Consider the following 240-nt stretch of genomic DNA (forward strand, 5'->3'; position numbering starts at 1 on the left):
TCAGGCACGCAGTATAATTTAAAAGTGAAAAAATGCACACAAGACACGCAATAAATATTTTTAATAAGGTGCAATTCGTGGAATATCCGCTCGGGGGAGACACAGTTTTGGTCAGGGGAAAAGAAAACATTGTTTTGATCAGAGAAGAAGACAACTGCAGCTCAGTCTGTCACTGAGACAGACCCAACACAGCAGACGCTATCAAGGACATGTGAATACTTTATTCTTTACACATATTAA

This window comes from Hippocampus comes, unplaced genomic scaffold (genome assembly GCF_001891065.2).
Source record: "Hippocampus comes isolate QL1 unplaced genomic scaffold, H_comes_QL1_v1.1 scaffold132, whole genome shotgun sequence".
Classification (NCBI taxonomy): Eukaryota; Metazoa; Chordata; class Actinopteri; order Syngnathiformes; family Syngnathidae; genus Hippocampus; species Hippocampus comes.